Source organism: Carlito syrichta, unplaced genomic scaffold (assembly GCF_000164805.1).
Source record: "Carlito syrichta isolate Samal-C Ts95f unplaced genomic scaffold, Tarsius_syrichta-2.0.1 Scaffold305639, whole genome shotgun sequence".
In the NCBI taxonomy this organism is placed as follows: Eukaryota; Metazoa; Chordata; class Mammalia; order Primates; family Tarsiidae; genus Carlito; species Carlito syrichta.
Genome location: NW_007249735.1, coordinates 127870 through 147084, shown reverse-complemented (window position 1 = coordinate 147084; position 19215 = coordinate 127870). Strand labels below are relative to the sequence as shown.

The following is a 19215-nucleotide window of genomic DNA, read 5'->3' as shown; positions in this document are numbered from 1 at the left end:
AGCTGGGAAAGAGAATGTTCTCTTTCCTCCAAGGCACTAAGGAGCAGCTGGCTACACTGTGCCAGGAAGTTAGCTCAGTCGGCAAGTGCATGGGGTGTCCTGATCTGGACCAGAGTGCAAGGATGGACCAAAGGATGGAGGGGAGAGGAGGGTTGCTCAGGACCCATTATCTCTGTTGTAAAACTGACATGGGCACCGGATCTAACAAGGTAACTCAATTGTGGAAAGAATCATGCTTAGCTGGATGCCCTCCATACTCTTCACAAATCACATCTGAGTAGCACATCTTTCTGAATGGCAATATTGATCATCATCAGTGGTTTACTGTTAACAAAGATGATGAATTTGAAGTGGATATACTTTTATTTTTTTTCAAATTTTATTTCCTTTCTCATTTCCTGCTGTGGGCAAGTTTTTTCTATTTACCATCCTTCCTCCTTTGTCTAGGTAACAGCACTCCAAGTTCTTTGCTGTTGCTGCAATCTTGTTGGGAAAGTAAATGGTGGGGCTCTCTCTTTTCTCTTCTAGAAAAGCCGCAACCAATCAGACTTTCTCCTGGGGATTCAATGTTATGCAAAGATGGGGAGGTCAGCAAGGGCCCTTTACCCGCCCCCCCCACAGCAGGCTCATGGCCAGGCTGAGGACTAGCTCCTGCTCCTTTGATCTTTGGGCAGCCATGCATTTACCCCTCGAGTCTTCATTCCTTTGTACTCCCTCCAATTAAATAAGCCACCTCACATCTTTCTAATAAATTTCCTTTTTTTGCTTAAGCTGGTGTTATGGGTTCAACTGTGCTCTCTCTCCCCACCAAAGATATGTTGAAGCTCCAATCTTCAGTACTTTGGGACGTGACCTTATTTAGAAATAGGGTTTTTACAGAGATAACCAAACTAAAATGAGGTTGCTATGGTAAGCCCTAATCCAATATGACTGATGTCCTCATAAAAGAAAAAAATGTGTCCACAGAGAACGATATGCACCGAAGGAAGATGGCCTGTAAAGACAGGGATTGGAGTGATGCATCTGTAAGTCAAGGGACACCAGAAATTGCCAGAAACCACTAGAAGCCAGGAAGAGGTAAGAAAATAATCCCTCTCCTACAAGGTTTAGGATAATCATGGCCCTACTGACACCTTGATTTCAGACTTTTAGCCCCTTGAACTGTGAAACAACAATTCTATGTTGTTCAAAGACATCCAATATGTGGTACTTGTTATAACAGCTTTAGCAACCTAATACTGTTGGCTAAAGGCAGTCTCTGCTGCTTGCAACCAAAGTATACTGTTTCACACTTAGTAACAAAACTGGCTTTGAATGCCAGATATATGCATCATAGATATTTTTTTCTAAATAGGAATATTTTTGTTTCCCTCAATATATTTTCAGTTCATAGCCCAAGTTATAGCAATCCTTCATCTGTCATCCCAAAGAAGGCAGCAGAAGAGTAAATAAAGAATAGGTGCTGCTCCATCTCTGTTATGTAATCACTATAATTTTTGAGGTTTAGAATCAAGTACCAAGATGTTGAGTAAAGAGAAAATTTCAGGAATTTTGGTTGGATTGCCAATGTCGGAAAAATCAAAAGTTTGAGACAAGGCCAAATTAAATAACCTGCAGGGAACTATTCACAATAGCCAATATGTGGAATCACCCTAAGTGTCCATCAATGGACAAGTAGATAAAGAGAATGTGGATATAGACACAATAGAGTATTATTCAGCAAGAAAAAAAGAATGAAATCTTGTCATTTGAAGAAAGATAAGTGGAACTTGAGGTTATTATTTTAGGTGAAATAAGCCAGGCACTGAAAGACAAATATCAGATGTTCTCACTCATATTTGTGAGCTAAAAACAGTGATATCATGGAGGCAGAGAGTAGGATGACCATCACCAGAGGCTCAGAAGCATGGGGAGAGGGAGGGAGGAAGAAAGAGGGGTTGGTTTATGGTATAAAAATACAGTTAAATAGAAGGAATGAGATCTAGTATTTGGAAGCATAATAAGGCAACTGAAGTTAAACATAATTTAGTGTATAGTTCAGAACAATTAGATGATCAAATTTGGAATGTTCCTAACACAAATAAATCATACATGTTTGAGGTGATGGATAGTCCAGATACCCTGATTTGATTATTACACATTGTATGCCTGCATCAAAACATCACTGTGCCCCCAATATATGTATGATTATTATGTACCCATAATGATTAAAATCTTAAAATAAATAAATATCCTGTAGGACAAAAAGCAAATTTGAGAAAACAGGCTGCCTTACTTAAGAAAACTATTTGATTTCCATAAGTAGATGTGGATGTTTAGAGGGTTATGTTGGGAAGATAAAAGAATTTGCAGAAGATGACTTCAGAATATATAGTTATGTTGGTGCTCATAACATTTTTATAGAAGCCTTCTTTTCTAAGTCTAGCTTGGCTAGAGTTATTGCCAGTTTCCCATGACAGATTGAAGATCTCATGGACAATAAGATCTCCTCATATTCTGCCATTTAAATGTTCTGTGCTCTAATTTGCATTTCTCTAGATTACTAGGAGCTGCTGCCACAGAGATAAACAGTGGTAACAGGCTTCTTTTTGAAATTCAGCTTCCAGGGAGACACTGTGTGTATAGTACACGTTTTACCAAGTCCTTACACATTTTACACACACAGTCAGCTCCCTGGACCACGAATGCCCAAAATAATGTTGCTTGGACAGCCAGCCTCTCCCGTAAAGGGCTGAGGTGGGATACCCAGTAGTCTCTTGCACAGATAGCTATAGAAAGTTACTCTTGCATGATTTGAGATGTTTGGGAGAGGCTGGGAAAAGTCTTTTATCCTATTTTTTAAAAAAAATTAGAAATAAGTAAAGAGAGAGAAAAGAATTTTATTTTATTTTAATTTATAATAGATTGGTTAAACTCTGAGTGACTGGTAAGGTCATAAAAGAAGAAAAAATATCAAATTGTGTCTAGACATAAGTTTTATTCAGATTTTGTCCTCTACATCCTTAATCTGGTGTTCTGTCTTGCAGTAAACATAATTTGATTTCTTAGTGACATGGAGCAGAGAATATAAGGTTCTTATATGGAGTTCAAATTTCAGCATCCACTTAAGTTTATGTGCTCAAGATTCAAACCAAGGCCTGGAACCCTTGAGGCAGCAACTGTACAAAAGTCACCTCACATCCTTCCAATGTCTTTCCAATCTTTGCTTTCAAGCAAAGAATTGAGAAAAGTCAACGTCCTCTAAACGCTGCACTCCCGAAACTAAATTAAGTAGGTGAAAGCAAACATCACTGAATAAATTGGTTAATAAAAAATGAGTTACAGTGTTAGCTGACTGAGGGAGCTTCCTTAAAATTCTAATATTTGTCTATAGATCAAGGGCTAGATAGAAATCTGGTAACTTGATATTCATCATGGTTGCTTTTTAATTCCTCTGTTTGCCCTGCTAATTCCTCTGTATTACTCCTGTTAATAACAACCAATCAACCAACCAACCAACAAACAAAAAACTACCCTACTATGAACTGCCTCTGCAACTACACCACTAGGCAAAAGAAGCTAATTAAATCTTTTAAGTTCTCTGGAGGTCAGACAGAGTGCACTGCTGATTTAATAATAATAACGGCTATTTATTTATTTGCCAAGGGCTCTACTTGTTTTACCTCATTTAATCCTCACAATTCCACATTTATAGGAATTATAAATGCATCTATTTAACAGATAAGGAACAAGAAGTACAGAGGGGTCAGGAAAAAAACCCCAAAGACCCACAGGTGGTGGGCTGAGTGGATATCAAGCCCAGGCAGCCCGTTTCAAGGGCTAGACATGGACCTCATGACTGCCACTTCACTCTGCTACTTCTAACAGAATTTGTTTTAATTCTTAAAAAGTCATTTTAGAAACAATCAAAACATAAGAATCTCAAAACTTGAAGAGTGTTCAGAGTCATGACAGTACCACATTTCCTCTATAGTGAAGTGCGAATCAAAGTCTGCTTGAATTCGCTGGGGACAAGTCCGACTGCAGTACGTTCTAAACATAAGGGTATCCTAAAGCTAAGAAAATTTTCTCTAAAACCAATTTTCTGTAATTGTCAGTTTCACCCTCTGGCTTAATTTAAAGCTTGAATCTCTTTTGAAGACAGCCCGTACGCTAGTGCATTCTACACAGACCACAGAAGACCACGGTGTCTCCTTCCACTTGCCCAGCATCACTTAATGCAGCTGAGGGGATCCCTGGACATGTGCAGGACACCTGCACCCTACGAAGAGCTTATGATCTAGGACAGGAGGTGGGGAAGTGTCCCCCTAACTGATTTATAAGTTTCACAAGGGCAGAGATTTTGTCTTGTCCACTTTTGTTTCCCCAATGGTGAGTACAATGCTTGAAACGTGAATGTTCACAATCTGGATTAATACGGAGTACATTCTCAGTCACACCAATTCAATAAATTCCATTAAAATGGAATTACCAAGTTTTGGAGATGTGAAAACCCATATTTAGTAGGGGAATGAGAAAAGATTTTCTCCTGTAAGTGTATTTTAAGGCGGACTTTAGAGCCTAAATAAGGATGGCAGAGAAGAAAGTGTAACCCAGGGGCTGTAGATGCATGTGCAAAGGCCCAGAGACAGAAATTATATAAATATATGAAATACATGTGCATAAATATAGGAGGGAACCCCAAACCAAAACTTATTAATTAAAAAACTATGTATTTATTCCTACATGTTTAAACTTTAGTCACCTTCAAAGTACTCTCTGTTTAATGCAATACACCTATTGAGGTGCTTTTTTCCACTGCTCAAAACAGTTTCGAACTTATCAACTTTGATACCTTTTAGTGCTTTTGCCGTTTTTGGTTTCCATACAGCAAAACTGTTTCCCTTTGAGGACTTTTTTCATCCAGGGAAACAAAACAAAGTCGCTGGGGGTGAGATTGCGTAAATAGGAAGGGTGGGACATGGGGGTCATGCTGTTTTTGGTAAAAAGCTGCTCAATGGTCAGCACAGTGTGGGCTGGTGTGTTGAACTGCCACACACTGTTCATGTAAATCACCTATCATGAAATGGGCAAACATGTTGAAAAAATCTCCAACAACAACAAAAAAATTCACTGAAGCCGAATGCAGTCTCTCACAACAGCACTAACTGGTAAACTGGTGGTGATGGGTTCCTAGAACACTTACTGAGAAGGGGAAGCCTCTCTTAAAAGGTACCCACCCTCCAAAAAGATAGTTCTGTGTCTTGTATATCCCTATACCCACATAGCCTTCTAAATATAAAAGAATAAAAATTAGCTGGATTGTAAGGTGTTTATAAGAAAGTGGGAAGAAATAAGCCCCCAAAGGCTGGCTGGGGTAGGTCTCAGAGCAGTGGTTCTCAGACCTCATTATGTGTCAAAATCACCTAGAGGATTTGTTGAAACACAGGTTGCTGGAAAGTCTGGAGGGTGGCCCAAGAATTTGCATTTCTGATATATTCCCAGGTGATGCCAGTGCTGGTAGGCTAGAGACCACACTTTGAGAACCACTGTCTTAGAGGTTTTGAACGTGAGGCTAGGAGGAGTCACCAAAAGTTTTTTGAGCTGGGAAATGTCCGTCACAATCAACACCTCTGCGTGCTTCGCTAAAGAAGTTGACTCAATAAAGTCCAGAGAAAGGTGGACGCTAGGTAGACATTGTTCAGCAGGCAACCAGGCCTGCTGTAAGAGATAAAATCTGTAAGGTTTGCTCTCAAGCCTTCCATTGGACAATTCCCATTCTTCCTTAACTAGAAAACTTCTACAGAGAAGTTAAATGAATGTTCAAGTGACAAGTGAGGTTCCAGATGGCCAGGATTAACTAAAATGCAGCAAGGGTATTTACAAAGTAATTTCTTATGCAAAACAATTCAAAAGTATTGCTCATAAAACTCCATTAAAATCCCCTTTGGTAGACCAGCCATCAGCTTCTCCAACTGCAGCCATGTGCAAATGTGTGATCAAATTGCTTTTAAATGTCTCTGGGGACACAATTTACTTTGACAACTCGTAGAAGACAGCCGTGTATTTTAAGCTCCGTGCTAATCCCTTCCCTGCTCCTCCAGCAATTAAGGAAAATTCTACCTCCTCACTTCCTGCCCTCCCAACCACAGGAAAGGCAGAAGAAGCAAGGAGAATAACTTGGAATCCTAGACTTTCAGAACTGGCAAAGATCTTAGCAGTCAACTTCATGCCTTCACAATTGAGTGCCAACTTTTCCTGCCTTAACCACTTGTGAGCTCTGTGGTCTTACAGTCAGTTACTTAAACCCTTCAGGATCCAGTTTCCACATCTGTAAAGTGGGGGATAATCGTTTCTAACATCTTCTCTGTGAGAACAGATGAAATAATATCTTTAAAACATAGAAATTTCTTGGCACATAAATAACATTTAATTTAATACATATTATTATAAAGAGATTCAAATATATGTTGGAGCTATGAGCTCACAGAAGTCACTCAGTGCAACATCCCTCCCCAGCAGTTGATTCTAAGAAACAGAAGCGTGAATGAGTTGGTCCCTAATGGTGAACTTGAGACCATATTTGCTATATGCAATGGATTTGCTTATGTGCAGGATCTAATCATCATACAGTGTGGTTTGAGCAGTTAAGTTTTAGGGTAGATGTGACAAGGCAATAGATGACTCCACATAGTAACAGGTCACTACAGCCTGGGGTAGCTGTGGCTCAGTGTCTGGGTAGCAGTCCTCCCTTCAGGGGGTGGTCCAACAAACATTTGGAGTAGAACTCTGGGTGGAGGGACTTGGTTTTCTGCTCTTAGTAATTGGTTTTTGTTACACTTGAGTTCTTTTGGTTCTCTTTTGAGGAAGTGAAGAGGACAGAAGCAGCATGAGCTTTAAGAAAGAACCAAAGGCCTCTTCTCTGTGGTCCCCAGGCTTGACAAGCTGCCAGTTACCTGGAAGATCTGAGGGGAACACCCAGTAGGCTAGAGAGGAGGCTGAGAAAGTAGCCAAGGGTGGAGGTAGAACTGTAGGTTCCAGGAAGGAAAAATTATGGGGTGGGGGAAGAGGGAGGGACTCCCTTCTATCAATGATCTGGAAGAGATCAGGTGAGGCCTCCCTCTGCAGGAACCATAACTCCATGTGCAATCTGCAGAGTAATTGTTTACTGTGTTCCTCTCTGTTAAATATTCTTCTGTACCTTCTTTAGGAAACTTGCGAGAAAGGGAGTATCGGCTATCTAGGAAGGTGTGTTATCAAAGACTACAGGAAGGACAACCTGTCAAAACTATCATCTGAAAGCCTGTTGGTAGGGCTTACTGGACGCATGCAGAGGTCACCCAGTTCCACATTACAGCATGTATAAACTCATCAGTGTGCCAGCAGACACTGCCAACTGTTCTGCAGACTCTGCCAGATTGAGTTTGGGGTCACATCCCCTAGAAATCCTCTCTGGGCCCGCAAAGCACTGACTGCTCTGGTTTTTGAAGTACCTTGTATATATCTGTGACACAGGACTTTTCTAATGATATGCTAATTGTCTACTTTCTTCTCTACTGCTGCAACTACTACTATTCCTGCTACAACATGCCACCCACTTATTGAGGGTACATCATGAGGCAGAAAGTGTGTTCTATGTCATGCTTAATTTCTGCAGCAACTCTGCAAGGCAGCTCTCATCATCCTCATTTCAGTTATGAGGAAACTGAGACTCAGAGAGCTTAATCCACTTGTTGGAGATCATACTGCCAGGTTATGGTAGAGCTGGGTCTTAAATCCACATCTGCCAAAGTCCCTTCTTTGGCAGCACTGATAGCAGCCTTGGCAATGCTGACAGACAAAAGTGGCCCATCTTGGAAGAGGGAGGAGGATGTGCAGTGCTCTAGAAGATTTGTAAAATAAAGATACACAGACAAAAGACATATTTAAAGATGAACATGACAAATAAGATCAGATACAAAAATAATGACTAAGGACCTACTCCAGTTATGCAGAAATGGGTTGGAGAAAGGAATAAAGAGGAAGGAGATGCTTTTGAAAGATATTTATAAAAGTACAACTGCAATTTGGCAACTGATTGATCATGGTTGATGGGTAAAAGGTGACCTCAATTGTGTTTAAATGACTAAAAGATGAGTAATAGATGTATCTTTGATGTATAAAGTAGAAGAGGATACGTTCTCATTTACAATGGAAATTTCCACTTTGGGCACTCTAGGTCTGAGGAAACAGAAAGATGTTTAAGGTAAGATGTTGAGTAAGTAGAAAAAAATGAGATCCTGGAGACCAGCATGGGACAGGATTGAAAGGGAAACAAGAGCAGAGGTGAAGGTGAAGCCATGGGATGGATCAGGTCTCCGAAGGAAAGGGGGGATTCTTAGAGCTGGAAGACTGAAGACCTCATCTTCCAGGACACTCCTCTATGAATCAGGAAGTAAAAGACAGCTTTCTGGCTCTAGGAGGGTGTTCCCTAAAGCCATCAGAAATTTGTATTTGGAGAGGAAAACAATAATGGAATAGTCCTGCAGCTTACATTAAGTGAATCCTTACCAGGTGCTAAGCACTGATTTATGTCTTATTTAGTTTATTAACTGAGTAGTAAACACTCAGCTATTTGCTCCTCACAAACCCCAAAGGGAAGATACTATTATTAATACAATTTTACAGTTGTAATTAACAATGATCACACAATTGATGGGATGGAAGCCAGGCAGTCTAGCACACCAGGCCTTATTCTTAACCACTTTCTACATGGAGAATTCTAAGAGGATAGAGAAGCTAATATCAGAGTCATTGCAAACAACCCTAAGTCATATCCCAGCATTCTAGGCTAAGACAAATAGGCATAGGGCAGCTACTAGGCGCCAGGAAGAAAAACACAAGAGTGGGTGAGGTAAAGACTTGCTCTCAAGGGACTCATCGTGTAGGAAGAGAAAAGTAAGCCATTCACTGCTAAGGTTATGTTATGTTATGTTCAACGCTCTATGAGAGCTCAAGGGAAGAGGCATTTTGGGGAACCGAGTCCAGCCAGTCACTGGAGAAGGTGATACTTTATACCTGAGTGTTGGAGAAAGGTAGATGTGTTCACCAGGAAAGGAACAGACACTCAAGGCACAGGCAGCAACATGGAGTTATAAGGAAATACCACACTCAGGGCATGGCAACGGCTCACTCATGGAAAGGGAGCTGGGTAGGAAACCAGACTGAGGTCACGCTGGGAAAATCACTGGAAGCCAAGATGATAATATAGCTATTAGTCAGCAAAAGTTTTTTAGGGCTTTCCACATGTGTTTTCTGGAACTGCCCCCCCCCATGCCACTTCCCTCCACTCCCCCGACACCCTCATCACAATCACCTACAGACCTCGCCTCCTCATCCCCTCCTCAGGGACCTTCCCTGCATGGAGATGGGCCCTAGGTGTTCCAACAACTCGGCAGACTTCTCATTCTATTACAGTGGTCACCACTTTTACAACAATTGCCTGTTTACTATCTGTATTCACCATTGGACTAAAAGCTCTGTGACTTTGAGCTTTTTCCTATTGTTTGCCACTGTATTTCCAGTACCCAAAACAGCTTCTAGCAATTAGTAAGCACTCCATAAATATTAGCTGAAATGAATATAAAAGTAACAGTTCTCATCCTCTGGAATTCAATTCAACAAATATTATTATGTGTAAAGCATGAGCCTGCCCTTAAAGAATATGTGAGAAGGAGAGACTTTTAATACACCTTCCTTGCATTTCAAGCCTATTGGGAAAACAAATGTAATTGTGAGATGCAAGTTCACGATGACAGACACTTTTCATTTATACATGACAAAACTGAGTTACACTCCAGGGAGATCATTAAGAAATACAGACACACTTATCTCCAGTACAGGATTAAATATGCAACAGTGGAGTCAGAATTGTATGTTTTACTAGTAAACTTGTTTAAAGGGTGATCTGTGACTGAGAAACTGTTGAAGGATTCATAGATAAAACACAGCAAGTCTCTGAGCTGCACAAAGAAAGGGTGACGATTCAGTTGGACATATCAAAAAGAGAATCTTGCAATGCTATAGATAACGTTATCCTCAATGAAACAAAATTGACATTTTAAAAGGAATTACACTTGATGCTAAATAGGAGAATGCACAGCATGTTCAGGGGAAAGAGATCAGAATGGTTAAGAGACTATTCTACAAAAAAGATACTTGCATGTGCATATTCATTGCAGCACTATTTGCAATAGCAAAAGTGTAGAACCAACCCTGCTTCCTATCAAAATTGAATTGGATTAAAAAAATGTGGCACAGACCCCGAAGAAATACAAAAGATTATCAGAGATTACTATGTACACCTATATGGAAATAAACTTGATAACCTAGATGAGATGGAAGACTTTCTGTCATCACACAACCTACCCAAGTTGAAACAAGAAGACATTGAGACACTGAATAGATCAATAACAACCCAGGAAATTGACTGTCATACAAAAACTACCTACAAAAAAAGCCCTGAACCAGATGGCTTTCCAGCTGATTTCTACAAAACATACAAGGAAGAGCTGATACCAATCCTATTGAAAGTATTCCAGGCAATTAAGGAAGATGGAATTCTCCCCAAATCATTTTACGAAGCTAACATTACACTGATACTCAAACCGGGTAAAGATGCAACAAAGAAAGAGAACTATAGGCCAATATCCCTTATGAACATAGATGCAAAAATCCTCAACAAAATTCTAGCAAATCGGATCCAAAAGCACATCTCAAAAATCATACACCATGACCGAGTAGGCTTCATCCCCAGGATGTAGGGCTGGTTCAACATTTGCAAGACCATAAATGTAATTAAATACATCAACAGATGTAAAAGCAAGAGCCACGTGATTATCTCATTAGATGCAGAAAAAACTTTTCATAAAATTCAGCATCCCTTCTTGATAAAAACCTTCAAACACCTAGGTATAGAAGGAACATACCTCAAAATAGTAAGTGCCATCTATGACAAACCCACAGCTAACATATTGCTAAATGGACAGAAACTAGAAACATTTCCCCTGAAAACTAGAACAAGACAAGGCTGCCGACTCTCACCCCTCTTGTTCAATATTGTGTTGGAAGTCCTAGCCCAGGCAATTAGACAAGAGAAGGAAATCAGGGCTATCCAAATAGGAAAAGAGGAAGTCAAGTTATCCCTTTTTGCTGATGATATGATCCTATACCTTGAAAATCCAAGAGAATCTGTCAAAAACCTGCTGACACTGATAAAGGACTTTGGCAAAATCTAAGGGTACAAAATAAATGTGCAAAAGTCAGTTGCATTCCTATATAACAACAAGCAGGCAGAGACCCAAATAAAAAGCACAATTCCATTCACAATAGCCACACACAAAAAAGAAATACCTCGGCATTTTCCTAACCAGAGAAGTGAAAGACCTTTGCAATGATAATTACAAAACACTGCTCAAAGAAATCCAAGAAGACACAAACAAATGGAAAAATATACCATGCTCATAGATAGGAAGAATCAACATTGTTAAGATGTCCATCCTACCAAAGGCAATCTACAGATTCAACACAATACATTAAGTTACCAACATCATTCTTCTCAGATCTGGAAATGACAATACAGAAATTCATATGGAAACATAAACGACCACGAATAGCCAAAACAATCCTTAGCAAGAGCAACAAAGCAGGAGGTATCACACGTCCAGACTTCAAACTCTACTATAAAGCTACAGTAATCAAAACAGCTTAGTATTGGTATAAAACCAGGCACATAGACCAATGGAACAGGATAGAGATTCCAGAAGCAAAGCCTCAATTCCTCAACCAACTCATCTTTGACAAAGCCTCCAACAAAAACTACTGGGGAGAGGAAAACCTATTCAGTAAACAGTGCTGGGAAAACTGGCTGACCATATGCAGAAGACTGAAACAGAACCCCTACCTATCACCATATACAAAAATTAACTCTAAATGGATCAAAGGTCTAAATGTAAAACCTCAAACTATAAGAATCTTAGAAAATGCAGGAGATATCCTTATGGAAATTGGAACTGGCAACATTCCTATACAGAACCCTAAAGGCCAGTACCTTAAGAAATAAGATAGATAAGTGAGACCTCATCAAATTAACAAGCTTCTGCAAAGCAAAAGAAACCATCAAGAGAGCAGGGAGATAGCCCACAGAATGGGAAAAAATATTTGTCAACTGTATATTGGACAAAGGCCTAACATCTAGGATCTACATGGAAGTCAAACGCACCGAAAGGAAAAAACAAACAGCCCCTTTAAAAAGTGGGCAAAAGACATGAATAGACACTTCTCAAAAGAAGATATACGGGCAGCCAACAGACACATGAAAAAGTGCTCAGCCTCACTCATCATCAGAGAAATGCAAATCAAAACCACACTAAGATACCACCTAACCCCTGTAAGAATGGCCATTATTAATAAAACAAACAATGACAGATGCTGGTGAGGATGTGGAGAAAAAGGAACGCTTCTACACTGCTGGCGGGAATGTAGACTAGTGCAACCTCTTTGGAGGACAGTGTGGCGATTTCTGAAAGAACTAGAAATTGACCTTCCATATGACCCAGTAATTTCCCTATTGGGAATATACCCGGAGGAACTCAAATCATTCTATGACGAAGATACCTGCACACGTATGTTTGTTGCAGCTCTATTCACAATAGCAAAACATGGAACCAAGTGTTGCCCATAGAAGCTGGACTGAATTTTTAAAAATGTGGTACATATACACAATGGAATATTATACAGCCATAAAGAAGGACAAATATATGAACCTTGCAGCAACTTGGATGGATTTGGGGTAAATCATACTCAGTGATTTATCACAGAAACAAAGAACTGAGTTCCATATGTTCTCACTCATAAATGGACCTTGAACAATCATAATGCTATAAGAAAGTGATTGGCAGTAGTGGAAAACAATCAGGGTAGATGAGGTGGGATTGGCAGTTGAGGGAAACTGCTAGGAGAGGGAGGGGCATACCTCATCAACAAGAATACCTGCATGATTAATGTTTATATACCTAACCCTGAATTGTACGCCTCATCTCTATAATAAATAAATAAATAATAAAAATAAAAGAAAGAAAATAAATGCAATTCAACTCAACAAAAAAATGTGGTACATATTACACTATGGAGTACAATGCAGTCATAGAAAAGGACAAAATTATGGACATTGCAGCCACTTGGATGGATTTAGAGTCTATCATACTCAGTGATCTATCACAGACACAAAGAATTGAGCACCACATATTCTCATTCATAAGTGGATCCTGAACATTTATCATAATACTATAAGAAAGGGATTGACTGTAGGGGGGACACTGCCAGGAGGGAGGGGCACATAACAATAACATCACTAAGGGTACCTGATGCTAAACCAGGGGAAGTGAGGACCAGTGGGAGGCCCAACTGTAAAATGTAGACAACTTATGTACCTAATCCTGACTTGTACCCCACATCTTTAAAATAAAATAAAGGAAAAAAAAGAAAACCATGTTTCTGGGGGGAAAGAGTGTTATATGAGTCTGAAAAGTCTGACATATGGGACCAGCGGAAGTGTCTAAGGCTATCTGGCTGAATATACAGAAGACTTGGGGATGACATGCTTTGTCTTGTGAAGGCTCCATATGGACACTGCTAGGCCCTCCAGCCAGCCTAAGAGAAACTAGTATCTGCTCTTCCTGTCTGCTTGGTGCCCTCTTTCCAATGGGAACAGCTGATTCTTTACACCATGTGCTTCTGGTAAAGCTGGGAGTGATGGTGTCTGACCTTGACTCAGTAACCAAGAGCTGTCATCCCTACCACAAGGACTAATTAAGGGGAGAGAGTTTGACTCCAGCAAGGTCAACCAAATTTCTTCCACGAGGAGCAGCACTCAGGTTTTTCTTCCTATGAACTCATGTGTTAAAGATGGTTCAAGATTCATGTTGCCTGGGGTTATTTTTCTTTCCTGGTAGAAGAACCCAGTCTGAGAATGAATCCAACAAGAAGTCAGAGCTGAGGAGCAGCACAGGGACAAAGAGGGGCAGATATAAAGACAGGACAGAAAGAAACAGTGAGAGAGGCAGACAGGGAGAAAGAGAATGCAAGATGGAGACGAGGAAGAGAAGGAGACAGAGAAAGAGAGACAGAGTTAGACTAGATGACACTGCTCAGACCCATGTGGAGAGAGACATGTTGGAGCCAGACTTCTCAGTTAATTGAATTAGTCAATTTATTTTCTGTTTCATGCTACTGAAGGAGACCTTACCAATAGATCATCCAATAAGCAAGTTGGTAAGAACATCATCTATGGGCATTTCATTGGCGTATATTCAGTGAAATTTCTCTCCAAAGGCTTGTTTAAAACATAAACTCAAAATGTATTCAAATAAGTCTGCTTATTGAATAGGAAACAACTGGAATTCATAGGGGATTGCTAGGTACAATGGTTCCCTCAGGTCATGTAGTTGTGGGAATAGAGAAGAAGAATTGAGGATGTTTTTAATGCTCTACTTGTGAACTGATGGCATTTTCTACAGTGCTCAGGTATGATTGTCATGATTAAAAGAAATCTGTGATGATGAGAAAAGAGACAACAAACACAAGGTCATAACCTGGGATAGGGTCAGCTAAGATCACCATGAAGAACAATCTGGGGACAAGAGAAGGAGAGGGCTCCCTCAGAGGAGGCGCTCACGGGGCAGAAAGACACCCACACCCTCACTTGCTCTGTTGCACGCGGACTCCCAGCACTGACATGGAACGTCTTTGGCAAACGGAGGAATGCGCCATCCCAGGAACACTGCTAGCTAAAAGGCTATTGTGAATGAACTTGCATTTGAGGATACCTTCTAGAAATGGGAACACTGAAATTTAAAATGTATATTTCAGAAATTAGTAAAAGTGAAGGCTCCCCACCCCAAGCTGACTGGCTATCCTCCACTCTGACAGCACCATACCCTATGCCTCCAAGTAACCAACTGTTAGTGGTTTAGTGAAGATTCACGCATTCTTTCTCTCTCTCTCTCTCTCTCTCTCTCTCTCTCCCCCTCTCTGTCTGTCTCTCTCTCTCTCTCTCTCTCTGTCTCCACATACCCAGATACACACATCTAAATATTTATTTCGTAAAAATTGAATTATGCTAAACATTACAGTCTGAAATTTGCTTTTTTCCCCACATAATACACCAGCGAAATCTTTCTGGTACAACACATATAACTATTTCTCGTGATTTTTAATGACTGCATTATATTCTACTTTTAAATCTCATACTCTATTATGGCTACTTGGTTGGTTTTTACTCATCACAAAACTTTAGATTTTAAAAAACAAACTGTCCTATAAAGCTTCTAATGCAGTTTCTCATCTCCCATGACCCATACTATATGACGCATTTATTTTAATTATGCTTTGGAAATTATTTTTAAGAAAGCAATAAACTTTCATTAACAGAATTCAACTCCCAGGGCACCAGAAAGCACAGTGCGTTCAGAGTGGCAGATGGGAAAATGCATTTTACAATATTACAGGAGTCTCACATTTTGTTTTAATGCAGGAGTTTTCCATCTGTGAGAATTAGGAATCAAAGTGAGCATTCTTGTTCGAAAGGCACTATTGTGTATCATTTATCCCAGAAGACTTGCAGCAGCTCAAGTGAGGAGGACATGGCATCATGTCGCATAGTCCGCAAATGCCTTGCACTTCACCAAGACATTCACTCTGTGCTTTGGCCCAGGCCAGCTGAGCCCAGTTGTTAGGCTGGGAAAGACACAACAAAAATAGAAGACAGATGATAAATAAGCCGTACTCTTCCAAGCCAAAACGTGCCCCATAATGTTCAGGATAAACTCTCCAGCTCATGACAGCAGCTCTCTTGGGACAGGGAAGCTGGAGGCAAGCAGGAAGAAGCTTCTCCAGCTCCCCAAGGAAAACAAAACCAAACAAACCCTCTGAGGCCTACTTATGGCATTGGAGTTCTGACATCCGCTATCAGAGATAGAAATGGAATTACTGGCAGCACTCTTGCAAAGAGAATGTGCTGATCACCCATTTGTTAGACTGTGTTGACCAAATACCTGAATTAATATTTATGCAATGGCTGGTTGCCAATCTCCCCACGGACACACAAGTTCCTAACAGCCAGGGGTCTTGCCCTTGTTCATAGCCTTGACCTTCCTCCCACTGGGTGAGAAGGAGCTGCTTAGGAAGAAATCACAGAATTGATTTTCATTGCAACTGCACTGCTTTCTACAAAGGAGAAGAAAAGGGTTTGATGGGGTCAGAGAAGACTTCCTCAAGGAGGGGATCAGGGTAAAATCTGAAAGACACACAGGAGAGAAGAGACAGAGGAACTTTCCAGGCAGAGGGAGAGGCCAGAGCCTGCTATGTCTGAGTTCAGAGCCTTGGAGAAAGAGAAAGCAGGTGGTGGGACCTGGAGGGAGGCTGGGAAGGGCATGAGGGAAGTGGAGATACAGACTGCAAGCAGACAGTGAAGAGCCCTGCAGGATTTGTCTTGGTCCTCAGTGCAGTGAGTAGCTCCTGAAGAGTTTTAAGCCAAGGACTAGCAGGAACTGAGGAGCATCTTCAAAAGAAGCTATGTGACCTGGTGAGTGGCAAGTGATCAGAGGGGACCAAAGCAAATTTGCAGAGAACTCTAGGAGGGTATCGCAACTATTTATGCAAGAGATGATACTCGTGTGGGCTAGGATGATAGAGATGGAGAGAGACAGACTCGGATTTAGGAAGGAAAATCAGCAGGTTTTGTCATGATTTGCATGTAGGGGATAAGGAAAGGCAGGGTTGAGAACAACAACCTGGTGTCTGAATGATGCAGCTCCTGGAGCAGATACTCACTGAGGAAGTCCAAGTGTGGAAAGAAAGACTGCGGCCATGGAGAATTAGAAGAAACTGAAATTAACATCCACTAGCATGGAGGGCTATGCAACAATGGGTCAAAGCTATGCCTTAAATTGATTATCTGGGGCAACCCCTTCAGGTCCCCTCCCACTGTGGGAGCTTTTCTGTCCTTTCAATAAATCCTGCTAAAAAATAAACTGATTATCTAATTTATTCCTAACTGCAGTCCTGTAAGACAGGTGCTATCTCCCCCATTTATAGAGACAAGAAAACAGACTCAGAAAGCATACCGCCATTTTCAGAGCTAAAAATTAAGAGCTGGGATTTGAACACAAATCTAGATTCTAAAGCAGATGGTTCTTTTTTTTTTGAGTTGGTGTCTCACTCTGTCGCCCAGACTAGAGTGCAGTGGCCGCTCCCGGCCACCGCAGCCTCGACCTGCTGGGCTCCGGCGATCCTTCTGCCTCAGCCTTCTGAGTAGTCGGAATTACAGGCGCGCGCTACCATGCCCGGCTGATTTTTTGATTTATTGCAGAGACAAGGTCTTGCTGCCCAGGCAGGTCTCGAACCCGCGGGCTCAGGCAGTCCACTCACCTCAGCCTCCCAAAGGTGCGGATTACAGGCTGAGCCACCGAACCCAGCTAAGCAGATGGTTCTTAATGACCAACTCATACTGTTTCACAACAACTCAGATCTTCCCAGGGAAAGTTTCCCGATTTCAAAAGCACATGAGCATGAAGCTGGAATTCTGAGGCCAACCCTCCCTAGGAAACTTACAGACCTTCTCTCAGGCTGCCCTGAGTAAACTCCCCACACAGATGGCTGTACATCTTCCACCATTTTTGCTCCCTACCTAGCTCCTTTTCTCCTCTACTTTTTCTTCCTCAAGTCTCGAGGTTGATGTTCCTCCAGCTGCCCCATCTCCCAGCCCTGCCTTCTCCAAGTTCCTATAACTTTCCGTCTCACCACTCAACTTGGTGATGATCAGACGCAGATCACCCAGCAGGATTTTCATACATTTTTCACTTCCTTCTATTTTATTTTCCAATCATGTGAACTTTCATACAGTGCATACTGACTGTCTTAAGATGTCTTTCCTGTGCTGAAGTCAGATTGTTGTAAACAAGCTAATATACATCAATTTCGAAACTAGGACCTGCAATGGGCCTGGTTGCTGGCCAACAGTTCAATTGTACCAGGGTCATCATCTCTGGCTGTAGAGTGGAGCCTCATTATACGTGCATTTAACTTAAGCACATTCAACTATAGGTTCTTGGAAGAGCAAAAGACAGCAACTGAGAGAGAGCAGGCCGTTCTGCCTGCCATTCCAATCAATGTACATTCAACCCACGAGACAGGAGGACACAAACCCGCCCTCCCCTCAACTGGTTTCCCTAAGGCCCTTTCCAAGTCTGAGTAATTCTCTGGGAAGATTATGACTTAGGTGCTTAAAGATACATATTTTAGATATATCTTTATATCCCTAATTACAGTGAACAGTTTTTTCTAGTCCTCAACTATAGAAACAGTGACTTATTCCAAGTCTGGGGGAAAACCTGGGTCTGTCGGCCTGCTCAAGGGACAGTGAGAAACAGCTATCCCTGGTGATTCTGATGATATGTGATTTGCATCCCATACTCTCTGACATCCCCTAGGATATGACTACGCTGATGGCAGCATATGTCTGTGTAACATCTGACTTTTGAGTTGCATCCTACTTTTATTATTGAATGCAAATGAGCAGGAATTGGAAAATAAAACACACTGATACGACTGATAAGAGTGTTAAACAGGCATCTTCAACACACTAAGCAAAGATGGAAATCTTTAGGCCACTTGAAGTCAAATATGAAGACAGATAATTTAAAAATTATGCAACATGAGTGGAATGCTAGACCTGGGGCCCAAAGCATGCCATTATTAAGAATTTTATTATCACCTGTAACTTTCTGGAAAACAATCTCCACAATCACCTGCACTTGCCTCAAAATGTATGTGAAATTATTATGCAGATATATTTTCAGAAAAAGTAATGTTTAAACACTGGACACTAGGCTGGACATGGTGGCTCAAGCCTGTAATCCCAGCACTTTGAGAGGCCAAGGTGAGAGAATTGCTTGAGCCCAGGCCTTCGAGACCAGCCTGAGCAGCTTGGAGAGACCTTGTCACTACAATAAATCAAAACAATTAGCCAGATGTAGTGGTGCATGCCTGTAGTTACAGCTACTTGGAAGGCTGAAGTGGAAGGATCGCCTGAGCCCAGCAGGTCGAGGCTGTGATGGCTGTGAGCGTTCCAGACTGGGCAACAGAGTGAAACTCCAACTCAAAAACAAAATAAAACAAAACACACACACAGGGCACTAT

The 19215-nt window shown here is 41.1% G+C and overlaps 1 protein-coding gene across 5 annotated transcripts in view; it reads right to left on the bottom strand.

Annotated features, from left to right (window-relative positions):
• HTR4 (5-hydroxytryptamine receptor 4) overlaps positions 1 to 19215 on the bottom strand; it is a 172863-nt gene that overhangs the window by 78504 nt on the left and 75144 nt on the right. The window lies entirely within an intron of this gene.